At 37.0% G+C, this 13,519-nt stretch overlaps 1 protein-coding gene across 4 annotated transcripts in view; it reads left to right on the top strand.

Annotated features, from left to right (window-relative positions):
- The window catches only part of LOC107601138 (fibroblast growth factor 13), a 152,486-nt gene that overhangs the window by 91,265 nt on the left and 47,702 nt on the right, over positions 1–13,519 (top strand). The window lies entirely within an intron of this gene.

The raw sequence follows: 13,519 nt of genomic DNA, 5'->3' as shown, positions 1-13,519 counted from the left end.
ATTATAATGAATGCATAATGCATTATAAAAAAACGTATAATATGTTATATCAACTCATGAATAATCATAACAACAGTTATAATACATAATAATAATTACGTATTTGTGGTTATAAGTTTAAGAGTATGATTATTTATAACACACAATGAACACCATATTAAATCTACTTCATTTACAGAATAATGGACTGTATCATATCTTGACATTGTTTATTTAAGATCTGCACAGTATCTTACTACAGCTTGTGAGTGGTTAGATGTTGAGTGTTATTTGAGTGTTTCCTGTGGAGCTAATGTTAATTCATTGATGTGAGCTTTATACTCTGACTGAAAAAAATGCAATGTTTTATATGGTTACATTTTATTTTGATGGTCCCCTTAATCAATCGACTATGAGCAACTTTGCAACTACATGCCAACTAACTCTCACTAGAGTATTAGTATGCTCAAGTATGGTAGAATCTAGTTACAACAAGTTGACGTACTTGCAAATACTCTTATAGTCAGTTTATCTGTTGGTTGACCATCAAAATAAAGTGTTAGCAAATATTTACAGTAGCAGACATACTAATACTCTAATGACCGCTAGTTGATATGTAGTTGCAGAGTCACTTATCAACAGCTGTTTAAAGGGTACCATCAAAATAATCAAACTGATATTACAATAAAAATAGTTCAAAGCAAATGTGTCATATTACACATTCATCTGATCTGATATCTGATCTTATGGCTGTTTGAGAGAAACAAAATGTTATTATTATTATTATTATTACTACTTATAAGTGGTCTTTGACCGCTTTAAGTAAAGTAGCATAAGAAAAATGGCAAGATATGAGACTTATAATACATTATAACTATGAGAAATATAATCCATTGTAAAAGTGGATGCAACGTGTTCATTGTGTTATAAATCATCATACTCTTAAAAACTCTTAAAACCACAAATAAGTAAATATTATAATATATTAAAACTGTTCTTATGAATATTCATGAGATGCAACATATTATAAGTTTTTTTTATAATGCATTATGCATTCATTATAATGCCTTAAGAATACCCTTATAATGTATTATAAATACGGGCTTCATAGAAAGTGTTACCCACTTTTCTGTTAATATTCTCGAGGTAACCTGTCAGGCAACATTAAACAACAACAGTCCTTAAAAACAAATGAAGAATTATTAGTAATACTTAATAATACTTATATGATTTAATCAAAAATATCTTAATTTGTGTTCCGAAAATGAACAAAGGTCTTAAGGGTTTGGAACGACGTGAAGGTGAGTAATTAATGACAGAACTTTCATTTTGGGTGAACTAACCCTTTAATCTTCTAAAATGACACAAAAGTACCATAGAAGTACCAAATGTTGACCATATAAATGTAAAAAAAAAAAATTGGGGTACTATTTCAGGTTTATTTTCGTCAGAATTTCAAATTGTGTTACTTCAGGCCGTGTATTACTTGCCGGTTTTTTTTTTTTTGTAATTGTTGGGGAGATTTACTAGCAATTTGTCAGGGATCTGGAAGGAGGACCCATTAGCAGATTGAGTGATGAGGATTTGACAAAACGGACTGATACAAGAGGGTAGTGAGGTGCACAGGTGATACAACATCAGGAACACAGTAAACAAAGAAACCACTAGGGAAGACCACTGGAACAGTCTCGGACAGCAACTGGCAGATTACAATAACAGCAGAAGGAGCAGCAAGACCAGGCAGCTAGACAGGGCCAAGCAAGGTACCATAGAGTTGAACTCAAACTTGTTGAATGCTGACTCTAAAGCAGACCAAGTACCAGGCAGTGAGAACCAGTGTCAGGACTCACAGGCACAGGTCAGGACGGGATGGGAACTCCTACACAAAGAAACAAGACAGGACAAAGCTCCACAGTAACAATTACTCCAAAACAGGCAGGGGGATAAATAAAATAACTGAAGTAAAGTAACTAAATAATAAAAAAAAACACTACTAACCAACACGTCTAACTTAAAGAACAAACAAATGCAAAACAAAAGATCAGGACTAGAAGAACTGGATAAATTATTAAAGTGACAAAAGGCAAAAACAAGGAGCAAGACAAGGACATGGAACTACAAAGTACTAGAAAAGACAAGGGCACAAGACCAACCAGGGAGACAAGAACACACCCTCAGCCACATCCACAGACAGAGGAAAAAGACAGCGACAGAAAGGGTGAAAATGACCACGAACCAGCAAAGACAATAGGGCAAGGGGCACTATAAATAGTGAGGAAAACACACGAGGAACAGGTGAGAGCAATTACACTAACAAGGACTCAACGAGGGCTAACAAGAGGGTGTGGTAATGAGGAAACCAGGACGAGGGGCTAGAGAAGCACATGGCTGAGAAAAACAATCAACTAGGCCATGTGCTGACACGAGACAACATAGACACAAGAAACAAACACAAGACAAACAGATTGTCAGGGCAAAACCCTGACACAATTTCTATGTGAAACTTATTTCTACACCAATTTTCTTTTTCAGTGTATGACTTTATACCAAATCATATTCTTGAAAACCGTAGCAACATCTTCAACATTTTCAGTCTACCTTTTTCAAATCTCACATCATAAATTAAAATGTGTTTTTTATTACAAACTACGTGTGTAGTACAAGCTACTTTTAAGATGCTTCTTGGAGCTTCAAACTTTCAATACCTTGTCACTATAAGCTTTCATTGTATGCAAAAGAGCAGCATGAACATCCTGCTAAACCTTTCCTTTTGTAATCCATGGAAAAATACAGGTTTGGAATGACACGAGGGTGAGTAAATAATGACAGAATTTTCATTTTTAAGAGAGGAAGGACATCTGAACCACTGTGTAGGAGGAAGACATGCTGTTCTGGGTTCAGATTGTGTGTCACAGAGACTCAGAGTTAGTTTGGACATGTTTCAGTGCTGGAGGGAGCAATGGGTGCAGGTGCTGCTCCTGTAAGCTGAAAATCTGTTGCTGATTTCTTACACCACAGATATTAGTGTGCACACACACACATTCGATGGAGACTCAGATCAGCAGTGGAGTCTATAATCATAATCCCTGTCGCTCCACAAGTGCAGCAGACTCTGTTGCGCTCTCTCCCCCTTAACTTCTCCTCTCTGTCTCCTGTTCTGTTATGCTACTTACCCTCAACATCCTTTATCTCTTTTGCTCTCTCTTGACAGCTCCAAATTCATCCCCCAATCAATATCTGAGAACAAGTTGTACGTTCGCTATTTATCCTCGAAAGCACATACTCAAACCTCAGTACGCTCTAACATTTGTTATTTACAGGCTAAACTTCTTCATTACCCACAAGTTTAATATGTCCCTGTCTTCTCTGGAAACTGTATATCACACTTTGATATGTGTGGGTGTGTACATTAACATTTTTCCCATCTACCATTACTATGATAGAAAGTTGCGTGCACTTTGAAAAAGAACATTGAAAAGTTTGTGGTCAGAAAGATTTCTAATGCTCTAAATCTCTTGTCCTCTCTTAGGTTGAATTTTTTTTGAGCATAATACAGTAAAACCAGCAATATTGTGAAATCTTACAAATGATTACAAATCGTTTTAACATTAATGTTGACACATGATATCAGTGCTGAGACATTTTATTCTTTTTTCAGGATTGTTTGAAGAAAGTTAAAAAGAAAACCATCGTTGTATATAGAAATCGTTTATAACATTATAAATTTCACTTTTGATCAAATGAATGCATCCTTGCTGAATAAAATTATTTTTTGTTAAACAAATTATCAATGACATTAATGTATATTTAATGCTGGGAAGATATAATTGAATTATTTATGTATTATGTTATTTATACATTAAAAATTTTGGTGATAATAATAATAATAATAATAATAATCAGATGTTCTAGATTTCCTAGATTTTCTATTTTTATTTTAAACTTGATCAGCGCAAACTGTTTTTTTTTTTATATATATAGATATATAAAAGAAAGAATGTTAATTGCATGATAATTTTGCATTATTTAACATTTTGTGTAATGATGAAAAGAATCTAATGTAAATCTAAAATGCAGTGTTCCAACTCATAGCACCAAACCCTATTAGAGACCATTTGCTGGTCTGGCAGTCATAGTTTCTCAAATGATGTCTATTGTTGTCCATTTATATGGTATTCATCAAACACATTACATATTGCAGTTATAAATCACGACTACGTCCATAGCCCTATTTTGCAGTATCCAAAATAATGGCTGGCTTGCTCATTTCACAAACCATGTGTATCAATAAAGCGCTTGGCACATTCATCCACTCTCCCACCTGTGAAAACGGCATCAGTGCGACTGATGAGCTCTGAAATTACATTACGACTGACCCCCACTTCTCATTTCAGCTGCTGCTCTCAAACTGCATGACTCAACACCGTTATCACTAACCGCACAAGTCTAGCTAGACTCTAATAATGGCGTTTTTGTTTGTTTCCTCATTTTGTTGCATCACGCTCACAGGATCAGGCTGGAGCTATTTATGCAAATGTTTGCGCAAATAGAGAAAGCATGAATAAGTCATGGTTATGATAATAGATGTGGGCCGGGGGAATTCAGATGGGTGGAGCAGAGTGAAGGACCATCTGCACTGCACTCTATTTGAAAGGTGTTTTTAACAGTGCATTTCATATTTTTGATGTGTAAAAGGTGAGAGCTTTGGGATAGCAGAGGGAGTAAGTTAGCGCAGCTGATCTGACTGGTCATTCAGGTGGCAGTACTGCCATCATCTTGCCCCAGGACACACTGCCAGCCTTTTAACTGCTGTGAAATGCCAACATGGTGTGATGGAGGGCCTCCAGTGCGCCATGCTGCTGTCATCTTCAACTGAGCTGGGTTAATAGTGATGTCCCTAGTGAAAAATAAATATATCTATTTCATGCCAAGTATACAAAAAATACATTTACATATTTATGTACTTAAAAAATACCCTGCAATTGCACTTTTAGTATACTAAACTGGTATACTTAAAGTCTGCTAAATTGGAACAACTAATTTTGTGCTTAATGCACTTTAATTGTGTGGAAGTAGTGCTGAAGTCCAACTAAAGATATACTGAAGTATATTTGATTGTGCTAAAGTGAAACTATTGCAAGTATACTTTAGGTACCTTTAAAAATCTTGCATTTAAAGACTGATATTATTCAAAGATCATACAATCCTCATCAATAGTGGCATTAAAACACAGTTTAGGCTTAATATTAAGAAATGTGCATTGTGCACAAGTAGTATTCAAAATAAAGTTTAATGATAATTTTTTAATATCAGTAAGTCTCCAGCGCTGTATCAGTAAATATGTTAATAGATTTGAACTATACTTAGTATGAAATAAATGTATTCAGTTGATTGCTAAACGAATAGAAATAGTTGAACATTGTGACCCATTTGTGGTCTCTGTGGAACCACAAAGGTACAAATCTATCACTAGGCAGTACCCTAAGGTACAAAAGCTGAAAGGTACATCTTTATACCTTATTTAACCCTTAAATTGATAATATGACGGCCTTAAAGGGGTCATATGATGTTGCTAAAAAGAACATTATTTTGTGTATTTGGTGTAATGAAATGTTTATGCAGTTTAAGGTTCAAAAAACATTATTTTCCACATACTGTACATTATTGTTTCTCCTCTATGCTCCGCCTTTCTGAAACGTGTCGGTTTTTACAAAGCTCATCGTCTGAAAGCGAGGTGTGCTCTGATTGGCCAGCTATCCAGTGCGTTGTGATTGGCCGAATACCTTAAGCATGTGACGGAAATGTTACGCCCCTCACCATACTGTGATGCCCTGTCCGGCCGGAGCGACGAGACAAAAACATTAAAACCCATTATAAATGAGGCATTTGTTGCATCCAGTGAGGACATAATTAAGAATTATAATGACTTATACTGTCTTTTTACGCATTGCATCGCGCCGCGTAAACATAAAACCATGTCTGCATTTGTGATCGGAGAAATGACAAACAACAAGCGCTACTCTACACTGCTCAAAATTCGCGTTTGAATCATCAGTGGCAAATCCTTTAAATATGAAAATGTACTTACAGTCCGTGAGTCAGAACAGCCGGCATTGTAGTCTAATCTACCAGGATCAGGAAACAGTCCTCCATAAAATGCACTGCACACATTTGAATATTTGGGTTGAACTGTTCTTGAACAGTGTTGTAAATACAACTTAACCACTGATTTCTAGTCGTGTCCTCTTTTGGAAGGCCAAACAAAGTAGTTTCGCTTTCACAAAGAAACACAGCGCCACACACGGCGGCCTTGAGTGAGCAGAGGCCTGCGGGCTAAAGTGAGGGTGATTTACTAACAATGCACAAATTAAAGAACACAGACGCAACATCTCATTTACATATTGACTAACGCAATATACCAAGCGCAGCACAAATTAGCGTAGTCGTAAATAAAGAGTAATTAATAAAGAAGCCACAGTACGTTGAAAAGAACCGGAGGCCAAAAAATGAAGGTTTGCTAGAAGTTTTGATAGACCTGGTATTCCAAGTCGTCTTTTATTTCCTGAAGCAAATTAAAAGTAACATGGCTTGACAAATGATATGTTCAGATAATGTGTTCCTCTGGCATTCAAAATAAATTAATACGTGTGGAAAAAATCTTCTCCCTTCTACCACGCGCTCTCTGTTCTCTGCGGTGCCTCCTACTAGCAACAACAATTGCAGCCATTTCAAGCGCAAAATAGTTTAAGACATGGCGTTAAATAATGGCGTTAAGACATGGCGTTAAATAATGGCGCAAATGCCAGTAATTTGACGAGCGCAAACGTTAGTAAAACACATTGCGTGATTCATTTGAATACTCTCCTCCCATAACTTTTGTGACTGAAAGGGAAAGTTCTAAAAATTCATATTCAATAAGGTCAGGCACAAAAATAACTTGTGTCCACACCTTTTCAGCGCTAATTCGTCACTGCGCTTCTTTAGTAAAACCTGACAGTACATTTTTAACGCCAAAAGACGGTTTGCTCTGGCGCAAGCTGTTAGTAAAACTGGCCCTTAGTGTGAATATTTGATAAAGAACAGCAAAATATGTGAATGGGAGGAAGCGAGCAGGAGTGGACTGGCTCACTGCACACTTTCAATCCTGCCTAACTCCCCCTCTTTCCTTAAACACTCACACAAAACGCACACAAACACACAAGCTGGGTCTTTTCCTCTCACCCACGCCAGTGTATTCCAGATGCCTGTTTAGATGGGTAGTCATGAGTCATCTCCCCACACGCTCTCGCCTATTCTCCTCTTTCATCAACCTGTTTCACACCTCTTCAATCCCTCGCGCTCCTGGAGAGTTGAACTGAGAGGTATACAGTAGGTAACTTCTCTCCTCCGCTCCCTCGCTGAGCAGCTCCGCGAAAACTAAAGCAGGATGCTGTAGCGGCGCCACCGTGAACGGAAATATTCCACCCTGTCAGAGAGGAAATCAATAGGCGAACACTCTACAGCTCCGTTTAAAACTCATTTGTGCTCTTGCCTAAGCTGTGCCACTTTACAGATGGGTGATGCCCTCATTTTTGTCGAAATGTTTACTGGAAAAGTTGTGTTCTCTGTCTGTTCCAATAGTGCGAATGTGAACAGTGGTGATAGTTGAACCCCAAGCCCTCATTCTGTGAAATGGTCCTGTCCAGTGGGACGCAGTGGAATAGCGCAATTACATAAGACTCCAGAGCGTCTTCTCCCAAAGGGCTTCTGGCAGGCTAAGGCCTTGTCGGCACTGATTTACACAGACAGACACCCAATTTGGAGCATCGTCTCTCCTGCCAGCCCTGGTGAAGTATCTGAGAGTGTTGGACAGAAGATGCAGAATTAATGTCTGCCAGCACTCTCTCTTCCTCACCCACCAGCATACCAATATATAGATAGAGGTGTTTTGTGTTTAAATGATTCTGTTGGAAAATAGCTCAAATGCTAATTGTAAGATGTTGAAGGTTCAATATCATAACAGCCTGTTTAGCCATGTGTGTAATATTTATTGGCTTACAAGGGATAGTGTGTTTTTTCTGTGATGTGATACTGTGGATCAGTCACATGAGGGACGATCCCATTGGAGCAACTTTGGGTTAAGTGCATTTCTCAAAGGCACAATGGTGATAAAGCTCCAAGCTCCTTGTGGAGACTCAAGCCACCTCAAACCACACTAAAAGTATGATCAGAAATGTAGTCTCTGATTTTAAATTTTTTGAATGATACAGATAAGACAATAATTATTTTCAAATTGTGGTTGATCATTATTGCATGGCTGATATTAAAATCTTATTGTATATTGTTTTATGTAAATAGATTTTTTTTTAAATTATATACTACAAAAAAATCTGTTTCTTTAAATGATACATGTTAATTTAGGCTTCAAAACATGACAGTGTACAGAATGAAAAATTGGTATTCATTTTGAGACTTGCTTGGAGGTTACATTGAACAGTATTATTAAACGATTAGTGTTTAATATTTAAGTATACATTAGATAAAAGCAATCTAAATGTTAAAAATAGTGGGAATCAGCATGAACAATTAAATATTGACCAACATCAATAATAAAAAAAAAAGGTAATACTAACAGATAACCACACTTTCCAATATATACGAACATGGCTTCATTCATCTGATAAAAAATACAGTAAAAACTTTAATATTGTGAAATATTAATACAATTTAAGTAATGGTTTTCTGTTTTAATATATTTTAACATTTAATTTATTCCTGTAATGCAAAGCTGCATTTTCAGCATCATTACTCTAGTCTTCAGTGACACATGATCCTTCAGAAATCATTCTAGTATGCTGATTTGGTGCTCAACAAACATTTCTTATTATTATAAATTTTGAACACAGTTCTGCTGCCTTATATTTTTGTGGAAACTGTGATACATGTATTTTAGGATTCTCTGATGAACAGAACGTTCAAAAAACAGCATTTATTTGTAAAATTATTTTTCAACGTAATTATTTTTAATGTCATTTTTAAGAATAATAAAAATCTTACTGACCCCAAACTTTTGAACGGTAGTGTATAAAGTATTAGTTTTTTTGTTTTGGAAGTTGTAAAGCGAGCCAGTCAGTCCAGATCTTTCCAGATCAAAAAAGTGTTTTTGTGTGCAGCATGCATCTGGCAGTCAGTGAAGGGCTTGTGGGAAGTCTGATATTACTACAACTTGAGGACTGAAGTGAGATGACTAATAAAAACAGGCCTATGTATGTTAGACACTGAAGTTAAAACAGTTTTTGAATAGGGATGTTTGATGTAGGCCTACTTTGTCTTTTACCATCTCCTTAGACATGAATCATAAGTCTCTTCCTGTTTTTGTGACACAAAGTACAACGTATGATCTCATTTCTCAGTTGAGACACTTCACTGTTCTCATTTTTATACAAAGAAACTTTTCTCATAGCTTTTATCTGTTTTGTGGTTCAAAGATTCAGAATATATAGCCTATGGTTAACCCAAGGATATATATAGGCTGGTTTTGACAATTGGCGCGCTCTAAACAGTCTGCACCTGAATATAGTGCCATTCCCTATTGGTGCTGTAGTTTGTGCACTGCCATAGGTTAAAGCAATAGGCTCAATGGGCCAGTAATGTCTTTACAGAGAGGATGAGATTCAGTGTATTCAACCACTCCAGGCCAGAAGCTATTTATAGCTAATCCTGAAGTGACAGGGAACAGGGGCTAAGACACTGAGCTGGGACATGCATTCAGGGAAGATGCAAGCAAAACAGGATGGAAAGAGACCATTGCAAAGCATCTCTAATACATGTGTGCTAGCAGGATACTGACCTACTATCCTGAACCACATGTTTTCTCCATGGGCTTCATGACTTGTTTACTTTGAAGTGCAGTTGATGTCACATGTTGCCTTAAATTTGTATTGTTCTAGGACTGTTTCACTGTTAATGAATTGCTTACTTTTGAAAAGGGTCACCAATGCTAAATGAAAGCACTAAAATGAGTGGCATTGTTCATCATCACCTTCTGAAGGACTGTTAGACATATGCATGACTATAAAACATACAAAATGTTAAATAAATATTTACAGAAGGTACAGAAAGGTACAAAGTTTGTCACTGGGGTGGTAATCTTTCAAAAGGTACTAACATACATGTATACAATTATAGGTACTAATATGTATGCTTTAGGTAATAATATGTTCCATTAAGGTACTAAAAAGTGTAAATAAGGCACAAAAGTTTATCTTTTGAAAAGTTACCTGTCCAGTGACAGCTTCTATACCTTTTTTCTGTGAGTGATTTATAATTTGCGGTGGGTCTTATTTTTATTTGATTAACTTTGACTGTACTTTTTACGGTACTGTTATCTTCCCTTTTTTCATGAATGAATGAATGAATGAAGACCGCTTATCCTATTTCCATGTTGCAGAAAGATAGCAGCCCAAAGTAAAGCACAGACGGCTACTCGGAAAGTAGAAGCCTCCTCCTTGTTTCTTTTTCATTGAGATACGCAAGAAGAACCTTAATTTACTAATTTGATTATTTATAATGGAACTATATGTCCATATGTCATGGTTGTTAGAGTAAAACACATGAAGAAGATGAAACAGTTTGGTATCATTTAGTCTGGGATGGCACAGTGTTTCCATCTTGATGTATAAACAGTGTGTTGGTTGCGCTAGCAGTCACTTGAATCAAAATGCAGGACACGGGATCGCAGGAAGGAAGTTGTTATCACAGAACCGAATCAGATTTGTGGGTGAAAGATTGAGGAGGGCAAGGGAAGAATAAATGAACACTGCAAGGATGCAAAGGCCGAACCGGAGCATGGGAGAGAGTAGCCACGTGCCTGTGAGTGATGGTAATGCTGTAACTAGCCTGAGGCTGAGTCGGCAATACTCATATGTATAGACACCCACACACACACACACACACACATGCATGCTCTTTTCATACTGTTACCGATGTCTGCCGCAGTGATATCTGATCAGATCTTGTTGCATACGTGTAAACGGCAAAAACACTGAGCAAATAAAAATTTTCCACATCCAATTTAAGCCACTTTCATATGTTGTTTGATACTTATCCAATATCTGGTCATCTAGTCTGCAGTCTTATATCCGATTGTCCTCTTATTTCACGATTTTATGTCATTAATATCCGCCGTAACATAATATTTGTTTACAGTATATCTGTGCATGTGCTCTAGTAATTCTAGAGCTACGAGATGTGAAAGGGAAATGTCAAGCATGCATTTTAACAATGCTACAGTAGATAGTGCAGTTCTTAGAAAGGCTTTGTTCTCATGCAAAATTATCATATTGTAAAAGAAATACAAAGGAATAATATCTGTAATGACTCTAGCAACAACTTTATTGTATTTAAATGTACTAAATATTTATTCGTTTTACATGGTTTTTATATAGTTAAAGGGGTCATATATGTTGCGATTTAAATTTTTCCTTTCTCTTTGGAGTGTTACAAGCTCTTGGTGCATAGAGATGATCTGTAAAGCTGCATTGATATTGATATTCACATGATATTCTTTATAAAAGTTAAGAGTCAACCACGCCTACCTAAAACGGCTCATTCTAACACACCCCCACATGTCTACGTCACGATGTGGGAAGATTTGCATAACGCCACCCAAATGTTCATGCAAAGAAAAAAGGCGTAACTTTTATTCTTGCTGTAGTATTGTTGTTGCCGCCACCGCCATCTCGTGAAGGCGCTGTGTGTTTCGTTGTGAAAGCGAAACTACTTTGTTTGGCCTTCCAAAAGAGGACGATATCCGCTTCGTCATGCCTACAGCTGATCCGTGCTGGTCGCTGAGGAAACACATCAACTTCGTGCTGTGGATTGCCGGATCGGCTTTCACCGTGGACGAAGCGGAGTCCAGCCCGGGGTCGGAACGTGTGGTTGCCGCAAGGCCACCGGACGCTCCTTCGTTGAATCCGCCGGCCACGCCGTTCTCAAGCCCACCCACCTCCGCTCACTCTAGCCCGCCGTGTGTTTCGTTGTGAAAGCGAAACTACCGTATTGGCCCGAATATAAGACGACCCTGATTATAAGACGACCCCCCTTTTTCCAGATGTACCTTTTGGAAAAAGGCTTTTTAAAAACCAAATCTTGTTTTTTCTCAGTAAAACACATTTTGTCTTCAATTATTATCATATTGCATATTTTTCCTATTTAAATTTTTGTTTTGAAAGTATGGTAAAAAATGGTAAAATGTACCAACAATCACATTTAAAAAATATGCACTTTTTGATATACCATTAAAAAAAAAAACAGGTAGCCCATCTGAATTAGGACATTTAGGCTATCCATCTAATAGTAGCCTACCAAAAGCTTATTAACAGTAGAAGTTAAATCTTACTGTAGTCTTCAAATCTGGGTACTGTCTTACGTTTTAAAATGACAAAGGGAGTTTGGTCCCATCATGCTAACATGACAGTCACGACTCATGCAGCTGTAAGGATTTCTTTTTCTTTTGTTTTCACTCGCATCTTTACAACACGCATTACATTACGTATTTCATGGCACACTCGTTTTATGCGTATTTGGCGCTACCTATTGTTGTGGGTGTATTATTGACATGTCAAAGTCTAGACCCTAAATATAAGACGACCGTGTTTTTTCAGATGTATTTCCAAGAAAAAAACATTGTCTTATATTCGGGACAATACGGTACTTTGTTTGGCCTTCCAAAAGAGAACACTACTAGAAATCAGTGGTTAATTTGTATTTACAACACTGTTCAAGAACAGTTCAACCCAAATATTCAGATGTGTGCAGTGCTGTTTATGGAGGACTGTTTCCTGTTCCTGGTAGATTAGACTACAATGCCGGTTGTTCTGACTCACGGACTGTAAGTACGTTTTCATATTTAAAGGATTTGCCACTGATGATTCAAACGCGAGTTTTGAGCAGTGTAGAGTAGCGCTTGTTGTTTGTCATTTCTCCGATCACAAATGCAGACATGGTTTTATGTTTACGCGGCGCGATGCAACGCAATGCGTAAAAATACAGTATAAGTCATTATAATCCGTAATTATGTCCCCACTGGATGCAACAAATGCCTAGTTTATAATGGGTTTTAATGTTTTTGTCTCGTCGCTCCGGCCGGACAGGGCATTACAGTATGGTAAGGGATATAACAATTCCGTCACACGCTTGAGGTATTCGGCCAATCACAACACACTGGATAGCTGGCCAATCAGAGCACACCTCGCTTTTCAGACCGATGAGCTTTGTAAAAATCGATACGTTTCAGAAAGGCAGGGCATAGAGGAGAAACAATCATGTACAGTATGTGGAAAATAATGTGTTTTTTTAACCTTAAACTGCATAAACACATTTCATTACACCAAATACACAAAATAACGTTCTTTTTAGCAACATCATATGACCCTTTTAAAGAAACTAGAGTATATATAATATATAAAATGTTAATAGAAACTTGACTCCCTAATACTACAGTAGCTCTCTCTATTCGATTTCTATTCTGTCTACGTATTCTTTATATATATATATATAT

Source organism: Sinocyclocheilus grahami, unplaced genomic scaffold, assembly GCF_001515645.1.
Source record: "Sinocyclocheilus grahami isolate Dianchi unplaced genomic scaffold, SAMN03320097.WGS_v1.1 scaffold299.1, whole genome shotgun sequence".
In the NCBI taxonomy this organism is placed as follows: Eukaryota; Metazoa; Chordata; class Actinopteri; order Cypriniformes; family Cyprinidae; genus Sinocyclocheilus; species Sinocyclocheilus grahami.
The sequence above is the reverse complement of the archived record's forward strand: the minus strand, read 5'-3'. Positions and strand labels throughout refer to the sequence as shown.